Below are 16,160 nucleotides of genomic sequence, written 5' to 3'. Positions count from 1 at the left end.
TATTTTATAAACACACTGCCTGGGAACTTAGGGGCTTTCCTCTCTCCGGGAAACAGCTGTGAGGAGCTTGACCAATGTCTACTTTGTGGAGAGTGAGATGTCACCTCTGATCATGCATGTGGGGCAGGTGCACTGGCTGGGTTCCTATTGTTATGCCTGAGGATTCTCCCTGAGAAGCAAAGAAGGGAAGCCTGTTATGCTCTCTTCCCTCACCTCCAGTTTGATTGCTCATAAATGACTTTGCATACTACAAAACCCCTTATCTGCTCATCTTCATGCTGTCTGCCAGTAGCACCTTCCAACGTCTGATTGCTGAGGGCCTCTAAGGTCACAGATCATGGAATCATAAAGCTGAGTGGCACTTTAAGAGGGTCATTTACCCAGCAAACAAACTGAGCAGTTACTATGTGCAAAGCACTGTCCTAGATTTCATGGGTAAAGAAAAGTGAGCAAGATGAAGGCTCTACCCCCATGGAAGCAACAGACTTTCAGCTCTGCCATTACTTCCATGAAGCCTTCCATGGCCTCCTTAAGCAAGCTTAGATTGTCTTCCTTTGTGGTCCTAAATTCCTCTGCTGATTATCATGGCATCTACTATACTGCAGTGAAATGATCTTCATGAATTTCTCCCCATAGCATGTGAGCTTCTGGAGGGCAGGGCCAACCATGCTAGGTGACACTGAGATTCTGCAGCTCATATCATAAAGTTTTCACAATGGGGAAATAAGAAAAGAAATGCTCTCATATTAGCCAGCAATAATGGTAGCTATTTAGCTAACTACAAAAAAAAAGATGAGGTCAGTGGTTGCCTAAAGAAGAAAGAACCAGCAAAGCCAGAGAGATACCACTAATCTTGAGAGCCCAAGAAGCTTGTCAAAATGGCACTATCTAATCTACTGCTTGTTTCTTCTGCAAAATTCGCGCTTCTTCAAATTTTCGCTGCTATGTCTAGAGGAGGTTGTGTTAGTTTGCTAAGGCTGCTATAACAAGGCACCACAGAATGGGTGGTTTAAACAACAGAAATTTATTTTCTCATAATTCTGGAGGCTAGGTGTCAGTAGGGTTGGTTTCTTCTGAGGGCCGTTCTCCTTGGCTTGCAAATGACCACCTTCTGTTCTTTGACTTCACATGGTCCTTTTGCATGCCTGTCTCCTGATCTCCTCTTCTTATATGGATACCACTCGTGTTGAGTTAGGGTCTGTGTATATGGCCTCACTTCACCTTAATTACATGTTTAAGACTCCTTCTGAACTGCTAGAGGTTAAGACTTCAACATATAAATTGGGGGGAAGAGGGGGACACAATTCAGCCTATAACAGAGGTCAACACTGGTGATCATAGAAGCACTAGGGAGTTCCTGATAAAAGTCATATCCAATCAGTCCAGGAACTAAGTAAGAAACAGTCCTGTGACTACCTCCCTTCTCAGCTCACTTACAGCCCTGGACATTCAAAGCTACATCCAGCACTAGTAGCTAAATGTAACCCCATTTTGCCACCCCTCCTAGCCGTGTGCCATCATCCCTTCCCTGCCCCACAGCGCTGGCACCACCTGCGGCTTCTCTATAAGAGCCAAAGGCAAGAAAAGTGTCAGGTGGAAGAAACAAAGAAATATATTCCCCTTGGGATTAGGATGGCAAATTATATCCATGGAGGCAATTTCCAAGGAAACATGTTGGCTTGTTTCCCAACGTCGTAAGCAGAACATAGAGAAAAGATCCAAATGCCCTGGCTAGATGGAGGACAGCCAAGCCACCCACAAAAACTGGAAGTGGATTGCTGACTGCCAGGCAGAGCAGAGCCATGGTATGCTAGACAGGAAGCAGGATGGTGCAGAAAGAGAGGCCTGGCAGCAGGACAGCCTTCCGCTCAGCATGGCCCTTGCTGTTGACTTGTGTAGGGCCATGAATTTTCAGAAGCCTCTGTTCCAGGGTTGTTCTTCATGGCTGGGTGCCAGTTGGCTAAATGTCATGTTGGAATACAGTACAGGATGTAAGCTTCCAGATGAACTGCCTCATTGTAAAGAGACTTGGCTTAGTTTGGCTAAACAATACCAACAAGGAGGTAGGGGGAAGAGGGAGTAGGTTGCTGACTCAGCAGAGGGGAACCCAAGGACAGGCAGGTGAGGGAGTGGCTGGGAATGGCGCATGCCCACTACAGGCAACTGGAGTGTCCTAGAGATGCTCAGAGCTCAGCCAAGAAGATGCAGTCCAATTATCTAGAGGAAAGAAAGCTCTCAAGCAAGCTTCTCAGCTGCCCCTGAGCCAGGTCTTAAGATGCAAAGTCCTGGAGGGCCTGCAAAAACCAAATGCTGACTTCTCAAGGAGATACTAAAGTTTCTTCCAAAACCATCCCAAGCAGGCCGGATGACTTTCTGCTCAATCTCATCCTGAAATTAAGTCTATGACAGGGTAGACCAAGCTAAGAAACCTAGCTCTGGACCTGTAACCCAGGAGATAATAGCCAATAACCTCCCCTGGCCGAGGTAGCCTTCTGGCCTTTGCCTGGAGAAAGCCACATTTTTCACACAAAGACCAGAAGGCTAAGAACCAGAAGAAGGCAGCAGGCATGACCTACCTTAGTGGAGACTGCCTGGGGGAGGCAAAACAGGAGGAGATGAGACTAGTGATCATCTCATGAGAGCTAAGCCTCAAAAATCACAGAAGTTAACCCACCTATAGATTTCCTCTTTAAAGGATAAGATAGGACAGCATCTGCACAATCCGGGTCAGAAGTCTGCCTGCCTGAAGGTGGAAGAGGTTCCACTGGCAGATTGGTGGACCCATTGATTCATCCAGCACATATTTGTTGAGGATCTAATTTGTGCCAGGCACTGTGCTGGATGGTAAACAGGATAAATTCATAGGCACTGCCCTCATGAAGCTTACATTCTACCAGAGGGAAGAGAATATAATCAATTACACAATGTATTTACAACTGATGCAAATGCTACCAGGGGCTTTGAGAGAGCATGATAAGACCTAGTCTGAGAAGTCTGGGAAGATTTCCATGGAGTGACACCTGGGCTCTGAAGGATGAGCAGGAATTACCTAGACCAAAGGATGGGATGGAGGTAGGTGAGAACATGCCAAGAAAAAAGGAGCAACGTATGCAAAGGCCTTGAGGTTGGGGAAAAGCATAACAGAATCAAGAAACTAAGAGGTCCTGAGTGGCTGGAGTCCAAAGAATGATGTGAAAGGGATCCAAACAGCATCTTTTTCCAGGAGGTCTTATTTGGGGCTTTGCAGACATCCTAAAGGGTTTTGATTTTTATCTATAGTAGCGGGGAGCCATAGAAGGGCTCTGGGGAGGGAGGGATGACATAAGGTATGCCTACCTGAGTGTTCAGGCCTTCTCCCGTCTTACCTAGTATTACCTAGATGCAGATGGGGAAACTTGACCTTGTTTCTGGGTCCATCATGCTCTGAAAACTCTAATCTGGACAATTCAGGAGGGTTACTCAAACTAGTCAATCGATTTGCAAAGATAAAGTTTATGCTTGCACTTGTATGTGCAGAAAGGCAGGACACCCCTGTGAGCAACTCTGGGGCTACACATTAAATGACATCTGTACTGCAGAGGGTCCAGGCCACCCCATTTGCAGAAAAGAGGCTGGCTCCACCATCAGTGTTGCACACTATGGTTTACAAAAGGGGTGGGGGGAGGTGGCAGTGATTTTTCATGGTACCATTGAGAGCTCACAAGACTTCCAGAGCATAGAGGCTGCTGGGTGTGTTCAGCCTCTCCATCCCTGAAACTCTGTGGTTCACTGCAAATTTCATCACAAACAGGAAGATGAGTCCTTCTCCATTCACCCAAAGGGAATATAAGCCGTCAGTCTGGTAGGATTCTCTTAAACAGGTCCAAGCCAGACAGTCTCATCTTCTGACCCCAAAGAGGAGGGATGCAGGGAAGGTCGTCTAGTCCCAGAGACCTTCAGAAAGGAGTCCATCCACTCCCACTGAGCCAGCCACCCTCACTGGCACCCCAATATCAATCTTAATGTCTGAGGCACAGATTTGTCTCAGAAGTCACCCATAAGGATAGAGGGGCTGTGCATGAGACCACACTGCCCCCTTCTGCAGGACTTCTTCCCCACTTGCCCATGAGAAATGGCTCCTGGGCTCCACTTCTCACACCTCCCAGGTCCCCTCCTGCTCCAGAGCCTGTGTTCACATCAGCAATCTCCTCTCACACACACACAGACCTAAATGTCCACAGGCTTCCCAGGGCCTCATCTAGCATGCAGAGTCATTCCATGGCCTCACGCGAGAGGAAAAAGGCAGTTCCCATCTGTTCCTGAGACCTCCTGCAGGAGATGGACATTTCTGCTGCTCACACTCTCCTGCCACCCAGAGAGTCCTGGACACACACTCATGCAAATGTTTGCATGGCCATCACAAGCCACAGGCTGGCGCAGAAGGTGACTCCCTGTATTTATCCTTACCTGTTCCCAGTCTGAGGCTAGGGGCTAGGTGCATGGAGACAGTCAACATGAATCAAGAGGGATCTGTTACCACTTGGAAACACTCTCACATAGCACCTCTCTGCCTTTGGGTGCAGTAGATCCGCCAGGGCAGGGCACCTCCCTGAGTGCCTCTCAGTGAGCATGGACATACACGAGGCACCCACACAGGGCCTGCTCTGGAGCTCTAGGTGCTGTGTCAGGCCCCTGTGGTGGCTAGTCCCTGCACACAGCCCTGTGCAAGAGGAGGGCAGTTGCAGATAGGTGCCTAAGTTAGGACATGTGTGCATTTCTATGTGTGCATTTCTTTGTGTGCTTAACCTGAGCACCCTTCCAACCTCTGGGGACCAGGCACAGTGGATTTCCACTTCTTTCCCAACTGAGGGTCCTGCAGCCCTTAACTCTTGACCTAGCTACTCTTCAGCACACCTTTACAGAAAACAACTCTGGTTGGCCACTCTTCAAGCCCCTCCTTGACAGACCCTCGCCCCAGTTGCAGCAAGAGGCACCGCAGGGACAGAGCTCCCCCTACTGACAGCTTGCTGTAGTGGACCAGGAAGCAGTGTGATGAGTCTCTCCCCTAGCCACAGGTGTGTGAAATTAGGTCCTTGGAATAACTTAGAGTTCCCTCTCAACCCACTCGTCCCAAATAAGGTCAACATTATCTGGGAGATCTTGAGAAGGACAGCCCGTTATATAAATGCCAGGGCTTCCCAGACAACACGGAGCTTCAAGGAGAACTTAAAATAACATCCAGGACAGGCCCTTAATCCAGCACTGGGCCAGACTGATGGGATGTGTTCCAGAGTCCTCACTGCACCAGGCTCAAAGAATCATGTGCACCAGCTGATTCAGTCAAGCACCCATGCCAATCACCACCCAGAGAGCCGCTCTGCCTGTCTCCAGAGAGCTGGAATTGTTTGACACTCTGCCCAGCTCTTACAACACAGGCAGACTAGACACATGCCCACAACTTCTTAGGGATCTGTTAGTGTCCCCCATCAAGATGAGTGACTATATAAGACTATATAACACACTTGGCTCTCAGAGCATCACGGCCTTCACTGTCTCATGCGGCCCTCCACACCACTACAGTCTTCCATAAAGCAGATGCTGTCAGACAAGGACACTGAGGCATGGAGAGGTGAAGGGAAATGCCAGGATAGAAGTCCCATCCCTCCTGTGTGCTCTCACTATCATGAGGGACTGAGAGCCCACAGGATGAAGGGCACTAGAAGTGAGGACATCTCTGAGGCCTGCGCTCCCCTGAGACCCTGCCTGAAGAAGAGAGAGCCAAGTTCCCCAGAGAGACCTTCCCCTGATTTTCACTGCCTTAGAACTACCAACGTTAAGCCAGAGTCTTAATGGAGAAGCGAAATAGGCAAAGGGAATCAGCACAGGTGCATAGACTCAGCCAGCCTCTGCTGTCCTGGCCTTCACAATGAAATGCATCTCTGGAAACACCCAGGAGAGCGGTCAGCCAGGGCAGTGCTGGCAGGCCTCATGGGTTAAGCTTCTGGGCATCTCCCATCTGCAGCCTGAGTTCCTACAATCACTGCCTCCACTTGGCATGGGATTTATTTACCTTGATGTAATTTTTGCTATAAAACAACAAATGCTAATTTACTCACATTAATAGAGTTGCTTAATCAATCCCAGCAGTAGCACAAATGAATGCTAATTTGCCTCAAAGTCATTAATCATTAAAACTATAAGGTTCTCTGCTTACTAATCAACCAGGCTTATAAATAAGGGCAAAAAAATTAGACATTCACTTATTAATTCAATGAATTGTATCTAGTACCTCCCAAAGGAAGATACTGTATTAGGTATTTGAAAAGAGGAATTAAAAAGATCTTGCCCTCAAATAGCTCAAAACCTTAGTAGAACAAGATCTGAGAAGTCCTCAAACTAAGGCAAACTATGCCGAGTGCCCCAGGAGAGTACAAGCTGCCACAGCAGTTCAGAGAAGGGGTGATCATGTCTGGGGAATCATGGAGGGCTTCATGAAAGAGGCAAGATTTGAACTGGGCCTTGAAAAAGGAAAAAAACGCAGAGATGGTAGGTCAGGCAGTCCAGGGAGAACATGTGTAATGGTGGAGGTGAGAAAATTAAGGGTATTTTTGGGAGGCAGTGAAGATTCCTGGTAGACAGTAGCAGCATTTGTAGATATACTTAACAAGCATTGCTGAGGCCTTGGTGCATGCCAGACCGTGTGCTCTATGCGCACTCTGTGCTGATCACAGGGATACGCCAGTAAGACACAGCGCACAAGGTCTCTGACCCCACGGAGCTCACGGTCCCTCCAAGGGGAAGACCACAAAGGAAGACTGGAGAAGCCCCATTGTCACCCTTCTAAGTAGTCTAGTCTTCCAGGTTGGTACTGGGAAGTTAGCAACAGTTTCTAATATTGCAAGGTTCTGATCAGGGCCTTTTGGAAGACTAATCTAGCCCAGATATAAAGCAAACTTAAGAAGAAAGGGGGAAAGAATTTAAGTCCTGTTAGAAAGATATTATATTAGCTTAGGTGAGAAATAACGACCCAAACCAGGGCAATAGGGAGGGAAGGAAGTGAAGGTCTGCATGGGAGAGACTCCACCCGCGTAAACTCCCGTCCGGGAACCGCCCGCACAGGGAGGGCAAGTCGAGGAGGGGTCTAGCTGGCCTGGGCTCTGGGACCTGACGGCTCCGAGGATGAGGGGACGCTGTGCAGACCTGGGATGCCAAGAGGGATGCACTGGGACGCGAAAGGAGGCGGCGAGCTCATGGGGGTCGCGCCCAGGGTCTCGCCCTATGGAAGCAGGGGTGTCCCTTCAGTGAGACGAGAACAGCCGGGGAGCCATGAGGACAGGGCCTGTAGGGAGCGGGGGTTAGGTGACAGCACTGCACGCGAGGGCCACGCTGTGAACGGTTACACAGCCTCACGACCCACACCTGTTATTCTCTCTTGATTTCTCCAAAGCTCCTTGGAAAGGCACTTGTTCTTCCAAAAGCCATAGTTTCTCCCCCAGAAGACAATGCCATAGGGACTACAGCTGAAATCTGTGTGGCGAATATGGTGGGGCTATCAAGGGGGGTAGGCGGTCTAGAGGCGCCATCGCGCGGCCTTGCGGCTCCCCTAGGCTCCGTCCCTGACAGTGATTTCCCTCCGCGCTCCAGACACCCGAAGACCTGGATTCGCCGGTTTCCCGCCAGAGCCCAGCCTTTCCTGGATTCCAGATGATGACCACTAGTGTCGTCAAACAAACTAGATCAGAAGTCACCCTCTCGCCAGCACCCTGGGCCTCTTATCTGCCCTGCATCACACCGCATCAGAAGCAGGCAGGCCCAGGCAGGTCTGATGGGGCAGCTTCCGGGCTGCGGGGGGGAAAGCTGTCATCTCCCAGAGTTCACTCAAAGGGCACGTGTCCTGACAAAGCACGTTGTCTGGGACCTGACAGGTGGCATGATTACAACATTTCTCAAGTTTGCAGCAGCCAAGTGGAAACACCTTAGACTTGAAATCGCACCACCAAAGTCTCAAAACAGAATGAAAATCAGTTTCTCATGGAGACCTAGAAATGTCTCTGTGGAAGAGTTTCTTCATATATGGGAAAAACAGTCACTGCTGCTTCCATTTTTCTACTGGAACATCTCTTTTCTCTCTTAATGCCATTAAACAAAACCCCAGCAAGTAGAGCCACTAAATTGAAAAATAATCATCCAATGAGTACTTTTGTACTCATATGCAGCCCTGGAGAATAGAGGAAAAGTGAGATCCATTCACAAAAAGATTATCCTCCTTCTGAAGAAAGCTAGCCACATTATGGACCTCTTTAAGCTGTGAAATTGAGCAGGATCCTCCAGGAGAGGCTGAGAGAGATGGTCTACAGCAGGCAAGGAGAGCTACTGCCACCGCCACTCACGGGCATCGCCGATGACCCAGATGTCAGGCCTCTGCTCACAGCTTGCAAAGGGTTGCTCTTATCTTACCCAGTCAGTATATGGCTAACTCCATAAAAAGGGCAGAAGAATAGAGAGGGATCTTTTTCTAATAAATATTCTTTTGCAGCTAATCCACCCTTTATAACTGTCAGGCTCAGTGGGGCTGGCAGTGAGCCCATCAGATAAGAATGCAGCTGTGACCTGAGAAATGTGAGAAGAGGAGCAGATTAATAAAGATGGAAAACATGTTTGGTAACTGCGCCTGAGGGAAGTCCTCAGAGGGATACCCTGGTCGCTCAGGGACCCCAAAACCAATGCCACCCAGAAGTTGCCACCACCCCTTGGGGATAGAGGTCAGGTGTGTGGGCCCTGAAGGCAGGCAGCTGATTTCTCTAGCTTTTGCCCAAACATTTGTTCCCTGACCGTTCCTGAGGAGGATTAATGAAAAATGGCAACAGAGTGGCAGGTGCATCATATCACAAGGTACATGCTTTTGGTGTCCTCCACCCCAGTGTCAGGCGAGGACACATGCCACTCTGCCTGGGAGCAGCCCAGGACAGTAGCAGGCCCCCCTCCCACTCTCTGATGATTCCCCAGCAAGAGGCCCTGGCTGACAATGAAACTGTAAAGAGAGGGATTTGACTAATGGCCATAGGTTCCTAACCAAGAGAGATGACAAGTGTCCTGCCAATACATGGGTTAGATGGAGATATCAGGACAGAAAATTTCAGAGTTAGGTCTGCCCTGAACACCCTGTGTTTTGTATGAAAGACCAAGTATACAATAGAAATACTGGTCTAAGAAAAGTGCTACGACAAGGACTGCTACCTAGAGCAAAAGGAAGAAGATGAAGAAATTGAGGTGCTTGTTTATGCCTCTGTCCATGTCTCCAGTTTCCCTCACTCTGTCATGATCTATGATTATATCCTAAAGAAATATCTCCCCCAAACCAGAGCCCAGGATTTCTTCAAGCCCTACCAAATGGTGTCTAATGCTTGTCCTTGCATCCCTATCCTGTGAGCCTACGCAGGTTCTGCTGACACACAGAGCTTTTCAGAGCCTCCAACTGCAGATGCCCCCTCTCTCCCCAGGAAGAGCTGGGGACTGCAGGCTTGGGCCCCACAGTCACCAGTGGGGGACAGCAGACCAGTGGGAGACCTGGAGAGGATAGTCAGGCATCCACAGTGCTGTTTATTCCCAGTTAAACTTTGGCCCTGAGGCCCAGAGCACCGGGACACAAAGTCCAACATTATATCCTTTCTTTTCAATCCCCTCTCTCTGCTGTCCAGCCATTTTCACCTTGTAGGCACTCCAGTCCCAGGCCATCAGCCGTGTGGAGCAGTTTGGAGAAGGGTGAGTGCCAAGCATTTTCTCTGCTCCCTGAGAAGCCAGTGTGAGAAGCAGCAACAACCCCAGAGCAGCCAAGCCCTGATACCCATGAAGACACCGCAAGGGGCTAAGGAAGAGCAGGTCCAGTGATGGACCACTGAATAATTAGGCAGAACTACAAATCTGTATTAGACCACTTACTATGTCCCAAGCACTGTTTGAAACCTTTCCTATTCATAAATTTGTCAGACTTCACAACAACCTGCTCATTTGTATTGAGACAAAGTCACGTAACATTAAAATTCACTATTTTAAGGAGTACAGTTATGTGACTTGCAGTACATTTACAATGTTGTGCAACCATGGCCCCATTTAATTCCAGAACATTTGTATCATGCCCCCAGAAGAAACCTTGTATCTTTAAGCCCTTACTCACAAGAACCTACATTTGAGATAGCTCCCTCTATTGGCAAAGTTTAAAGTCCTGTTCAACTGGAGGGAGAAATGCTGAAGAGCCCAGCCACTACTGCAGAGCAGGGAGTGGAAGGCACACGTGCTGAAAGGCAATAGATGGATAACTGGCACATCACTCCAATTTCACACTTGAAGAAATAGAGCATGGAGGTGAAGTAACTTTCTGCAGGTCACAAAGTAACTGGGGAGGTCAGGGTGTCTTGCTCCAAAATGAGGTAGACACTTTTTTTGGGAAGATAAAGGCTGAGAAGATGCTTCATTTCTTCTCAGTAATAATACAGATAAGGTTCCTGCATATTTGATAACCAAATCTGAAGATACTAGGAAAAAAGGAATATTTTGGAGTTTTGAACCAGAAAATTGAATGGAAGCACTCAAGAAGGTAGTAAGCTTGTGACATTCATTAGCTGTAAGAGGCATAATTAGGCCAAGAATTTCACTCAAAAATAACAAGCATTTGCTGAATGAAGTACCCGGCAAGGCCCAGTGAAAAATATGAAGAAGCAACTCCCTGTCTTCAGTTCTCCTTCAGCTGGTTCCACTTAATTTCTCCTGTCTTCCCAAATGTATTCTCCATCCAGGTCCCGACACACATCCCACTGTCTTTAAGCGTCACTTGGTCTTTCCTGGCTCTGTGCCATTGTTGTTTTATTTTGTTTTCCATCTACAGAGCATTCTCCTCTCAATTTATGTAATCCTATCCCTTATGATTAGTGCAGGCCTCAGTGATCTCTTTCTCCTAAATGCAGAAAACACATATGACAATAGTTAACCCTTAAGGAGCCCTTGCTATGCATCATGCACTGGGCTGAGCACTTCTCAGTGCACAACCTCATTTAATCCTCACAAAATAACCCAGATGAGGAAACTGAGGCCTGGAGAGGTTAAATAACTTACACAAAGTCACACAAGCACTAACTGGCAAAAACAAGGTCAGAATCCTGGTCTTTGTGATTCCAGAACCTAATCTCTTAACCACCATACTAAAGGGCCTCTCACTGAGCCTGGCCATCACAATGTAGCCTTCATCATAGGCAGCTAACGTTTTTTCCAAATTGTTCCACACCTACTGGCCTTTCCTTCCTAGCAGATTATAAACACCTCTATGACATGTATAAAAGTAGTTTAGAACAATGCCTCACATACACAGGTTAGTTCTCTGCTTTTCTTCGGTGCCCACATGGTGTCTGTGTCAGAGAGGAAATGGTTCTATATACAGAAGCAGAAATTAACAGCCTTATCTGAAGTGAGGAATGATCCTTGTACTTTGACACAGAGAATAAAGAAGGACAAGAGCTTCAGTTTTGCATGGTAAGGTCAGCTGGGAGTAGGCTAATATGGGGCAAGAATGACATATTGCTTGGTGGCTTGCCTAGAATACCAGGTTCAGCATTAATGTTGGCCTAATAATAATAACAATAACTCCCACTTTTTAGAGCCCTTGACATGTGTTAGGCTCTGTACTAAGCACTAAATTTACAGTATCTCATGCATTCACATACCAAGCCTACAAGGCAGGTACTGGTATTATCACTGCTTTATAGATGAGGAAGTCAAGGCTCAGAAAAGTAATTTTCCTAAAGGTTCATAGCTGCTAAATGGTAGTTTGAATTCAAACCCAGGGCTTCCTGATTCCCAAACAGAGGGAAGGGGAGGACCCCCATAACCTATTTAGGGAACAGCACATCTGACCTAAGTTCGGATATTCAACATTTCATATTATAAATATTCACTATCTATAAGCAAAGGGTAATTGATTTGCATAAGATGTGGCCCCTGCTGGCTTATAATTTAGACAAGCAGACAAATAAAGGGAAAGAAGCAGGATGCAAGACAACACTGAGGCTGGACAACAATGGAATGGGTGCCCTGTGATGAGGGGACAGCAAAAGCACTGGAAGTATAGGTATGGTGCTAATTAAATGACATCTCAGTTTCCTTCTGACACTAATTTTCCATGTTCCACGATTCTGTTAATTGCCCAAAAGTCAACTGGAAATGTAAGAAGGTATCTCTAGCAGAGTTCAGAGGTGATGACACATAGTTTCTAGCCATCAGCATGGAAGTAGTAGTTGTAAGGAGTTGCCAATGGAGAACATGGAAAGGGATCAGAGCTGAAGCCCCAAAACAGAGGAGAAAAGGAACTGAGAGATGGATCCAAGCAGGCTCTGTCAGAGAGGAGACAGAAAATGACACCTGAGGGTGGGAAGCCAGAGAAAGAATGGCTCTGTGCCAAGCAGTAAACACGTAGAGTACCTAGCATTCATTCCTCTGACATTCTATCCATTCAACAAACATCCACTGAGAATTGCAGTGTGCCGGGCCCTGCTTCAGGAGTCAGAGAGCAGTGAACTCATAAGGATATCCTGGCTCTCAGGGAGATGACACTCTTGGAGAATACTTATAAGGAAGACATTTCATGATGGGATGACATGGAAGAATGTAGATCATGGTCTGTATGCCCAGATCACTCAAAGCTGTACTATGGATACCAAACAAACACATGACAAGCTAAATTGCAATTCAATATTTAAGTAAGATGTAAATAACAGGCATGAGAGAAGGCAGCAAGGCAAATAAAGTTTTGTTCCATCAAGTAGAAGAGATATGAATGTATCTGGAGGCAGGGAAGTATGCTTACCAAGTTTAATTCTATACTGTTTTATGCTATTTAAAAAATTAATTTTCTTATTCCTCAACAAAAGAATCTTATTGCAGCTACTTTTCAAATAACATACCTGTCTCTCCTAGAAGTAGTTCTGAAAGCACTTGTCATCTCAGCTGAGCCTAGCTGGGCAGACTCTGCCTGGGAGGGAAGACAGGAAGGAGATGATATACAGAATTCCTTCATAAACCAGTCTTTATTGTTTGCAATGAGAAAAGGATATAAACAGTCATAAATTGTACATCAAAGATTGAGGGGACCTTAAAGATCATCTGTCTGGTCTCCTTATTTTACAAATGAAGAAACTGAGACATAGGGGTGTGAAATAGTTTGTCCGTGGTGAATAGTGCCATCAGCCAATTCCAATCCAAATTCCCTAGCCATCCCTCTTCCTCCAGATAGAGAAAGGATACAGAAGGAAAGGGAGGCAGGGAATCTGTGAGGTCCTCCTCAGCCCAAGTCCTGGACCACATCTTCATCCACTCCCTACCTCCTACCCCTGTTCACCTCTCACTCTTCCTGCCTCGCTCTTATTCCATCAGCCATTCCAACTCTGGCTGCAGAATAAGAGGATCTCACCTGGCAGATCTCTCCAGTTCAGACCTCATCTGGTCCTGGGACTCTCCAGTGAGATGCAGCTCAGAAAGGCTGGTGCAGCCTTTTCCAGGACTGCCTAGTTCTGACCAGAACTCTGAAGTGTAGAAGTATAAACCCTGGAGGATCCAAAACCCATCTCAGTTTCTCAAAGCAAACAGAGACAAGGGCACCAGGCCACAGGCAATGGCAAAAGACCTCTTTAATGGTTCTCTCTGGAATGTACCAGCACCAGCACCACCCAGTGTTGGGACATAAACCCAGAAACCCAGCCCTGGTCTCCACTGAGCCAAAGGAAGCTCAAAGCCTTACTCTGCTCTCAAGGGCTCACACCTGGGATGAGAAAAATATGTAAGGGTAGTTTTGGAGAACACAGGGCTTCTTGCAGGGTGGTGGGTGAGCCCCCACCAACACCATGGGTGGGAAAGGGATGAAGCACTCTTGTTTCCCTGGAGGCTGCACCCTACCCTGCGGGGAGCAGCTCTAGAAATAACACTGGAGGACGTGGCTCAGAGCCACAGGAGCATATAGCTCAGGTTCTATTTCTCCTTTATAAATGGAGGCAGGCAAGGAAAGGAATTCTTTAGCTGAGTTAACACAATACTTCTGGTCCATCCCACCAGGCTTGGCCCTGGGAAGAGCAAACAAACTGCCTGCCCTGTCCTGATAGGTTTGTGGCCACTGGCCGCCAGCTGCCACTCACTGTGCTAAAGTGTGGATGCAGGATAAGGGCAGGGAAGCTGAGGCCCAAGACAGCAGGGACGTTACAGAAGATCTGTGGTCCAGCCTCAAACCCTGGCAAGGCCAGGGCCCATCAGATGTAACTCTGTACCCCACGCCCCATCCTGTGCCATCCCATTTCCCACTTTCCTAACTGACCCAGGCCCCAGAACGCAGTCTTAAGTCCAGGGATTCTTCCCCATTAGCCCCATAAGGTGGAAGACTTCCCAAACGCCATCTACCCAGGCTGTGGGTCTCCCTGACTGATGTGGACACGTTCTGCATGTCATAAGCCATGAATAAGCACCTGTGATCCAAGGGGACAGCCGCAGAAGTAAAACATGAATGATGACCAGCATTCTTACAATATTCTGCAGCTTACAAAGCATTTTTTTACAGATATTATTTCCACTCTCCTAACCACCCTCTAAGTTAAGCATTATCATCTCCCCATTTTACAGATGTGCAAGCAAGAGGCTCAGAGAGGTATTCACTGGAGCTGCAAAGTCAATGTTGAACCGGAACTACCTGTAGCTCCATAGCACATTAATCCATCAGTACAAACCCAGCAGCCTGACCATCAGTATTGGTTATCAGTAGAATGGGTAAGATCTAACTCTGGCTTTGCAACCTCTGGCTTTTCAAACATGGCAGCTGAATGAATGAGGCTCTCACCTGGCAGTCTGGGGGTGGCAGGCAGATGTGGATACAGGCCTCGCCTGAACCCTGCACTCCCAGGCAGCCAGCCCAAGCCACAGAGCAGGAGCACTGCGGAGGCCCCGCCCTGCAGGCAGGTGCCCCTCACCTCTGCACGGCCTGGCCCCTCCCCCACTGCGCACTACAGGCCGGCGCCCTCCTCACGCTGTTTGTTTTGCTCAGCGTTTCCGTTGGCTCTCACGTGGGTGTTTGTTGTGTTCTCCTGCAGATGGCAGACAGCGTGCCCCCCCCCCCGCCCCCCCCGTCCCGCCATCACCCCGCCCAAGGGCTGTGTAGAAAGCAGGCGAAGCAAGACAGAACAAAAACCTAGCAGGTGAACAGCCCTGTCTGCCTGTGTCTTTTATCCCACCCAAGCCCAGACAATATCTTCATCAAATTCTTTTCAACTCCCCCATCATCAGGGGCTCTTTATGCCTGGCTCCCATCCATCTGGAACCCCTGATTCTTCCCCTTTCTCACAGAAACCTCTGCTTCTCTGACAGGGCCAAGGACACACAGTTGCAAAGAGCAATTTGGTTTGGGTTTGGTTTTTGGGTTTGGGGGATTTTTGGCTTCCACTCGTTACAACTCCTCAGGTCCCAGGGACACTGTGCTCACACAGACTTCCAGCAAAAGGAGAGGAGTGTGCAGCCCTGGGGAGGGGGGACGCGAATCCCCCCATGGAGCATGGTTCTCATCTCCCAGTGCTCAGAGCTCCCTTCAGCAAAGGGCCCAGGGACCCTCAGCTTCCTACTGCCCCCGAGAGGCCCCTCCAGAAGCCAAGGTGCTCCTATGGAGACTAGAATGGAGGGTGCTGGAGAAGGACAGATGTTTTTTACACTTTTGTTTTAAAAGATGGTGGTTTTTAAAATCAATGTTTCTCATTCCAAATCTCATTGCTCCCATCTGGCCCAAGAGCTGTGCTCAGCTCGGTGACTGGTGTCTGTCCCTCTGGGAATACGCTGGGCCAGTGCTAATGAGCTAGCTACTGTGGGGTAAGGGGTTGGCAAACCACTGACTGTCCTCACTGCCCATGCCTGAGGTTAGAGCTCGGACCCCATGTGCCTACGACCACCCCCTGAACCCCTCCTCCCACAGTCCAGCAACTCAGGAAACCAGGCCCGGCTCCCTAGTTTGCATCCTGTAGTCTCTTACCTGATCCTACATGCTGCCCAGTTTTTCAGATTGATGGCTTGGCTACCAAGCCTTCCTGGGACTTCTTTTCAGCTCTGGTCATGTCTCAGGTGATCTCCATCAGAAACACATCTTACAAGCCCCATCTCACTCCACCCTC

At 48.2% G+C, this 16,160-nt stretch overlaps 1 long non-coding RNA gene across 3 annotated transcripts in view; it reads right to left on the bottom strand.

Moving 5' to 3' along the window:
• LOC118973968 (uncharacterized) overlaps positions 1-14,924 on the bottom strand; it is a 36,878-nt gene extending 21,954 nt beyond the window's left edge. For 2 of the 3 annotated variants that reach the window (XR_012132865.1, XR_012132864.1), the window contains exons 1-2: positions 13,436-13,572; positions 12,930-12,997 (exon numbers count right to left, since the gene is read on the bottom strand). This is a non-coding gene — a long non-coding RNA (uncharacterized lncRNA). Of the gene's footprint in view, positions 1-12,929; positions 12,998-13,435; positions 13,573-14,845 lie in introns of those variants that run through there. The other variant, XR_012132866.1, reaches the window with a different exon arrangement.
• Between the last annotated feature and the right edge of the window lie 1,236 nt (positions 14,925-16,160).

This window comes from Manis javanica, chromosome 6, assembly GCF_040802235.1.
Source record: "Manis javanica isolate MJ-LG chromosome 6, MJ_LKY, whole genome shotgun sequence".
Lineage (NCBI taxonomy): Eukaryota > Metazoa > Chordata > Mammalia > Pholidota > Manidae > Manis > Manis javanica.
The sequence above is the reverse complement of the archived record's forward strand: the minus strand, read 5'-3'. Positions and strand labels throughout refer to the sequence as shown.